The following is a 616-nucleotide window of genomic DNA, read 5'->3' as shown; positions in this document are numbered from 1 at the left end:
AATTGAGAAAAGGCAAAGGCACTGCACTTGTCTAATTAATTCCCTTTTAGACTGTGTCAAAGAAAATGTGGTACTTTGTGTCTGTGTGTAACTATGGGAGAGTAAGACAGATAATAATGCAGAGAGAGAATGACAGATGGGAAGAGACAGAGAGATACACGGAGAATAGGAACAGCAGATTTGTAGTGACAGGCTGCTCAGTCGGAAGTTGTAAGATTGTTTAGCCTCAAACCTGCACCGCATCCATGGAAACCAGCTCAAACCAGAATCCAAAAATATTAAAGGAAGATCATTATTAACTCTCTTTCAAGTAAAATCTCACTATGTTACAGTTTAATTTGAATTAATTTGAGTAGAAACCATGCTTTCCCTGCTTTTCAGTGGTACATAAGAACTAACATTTACTGAGGCTTCATGGCAACAACACTACGAGCCAACATGTCCATCATGTGAGTCAGAGAGGATTGGCAAATACTTCTTAGCTGCTTTGGGTGAGCTTACTGTGTCAGTTTAAGTTTATTGTGTGTCAGGTAAGTTGTCAACCACAAGAAAGTTTACTTCGTTTTTGAAGACCAGCACTGATCCCAGGATTTGTGCTGAATTAGTCACACAAGAA

Source organism: Morone saxatilis, unplaced genomic scaffold, assembly GCF_004916995.1.
Source record: "Morone saxatilis isolate NCDOM2014 unplaced genomic scaffold, NCSU_SB_2.0 Contig23, whole genome shotgun sequence".
In the NCBI taxonomy this organism is placed as follows: domain Eukaryota; kingdom Metazoa; phylum Chordata; class Actinopteri; family Moronidae; genus Morone; species Morone saxatilis.
This window is presented reverse-complemented; position numbering follows the sequence as displayed.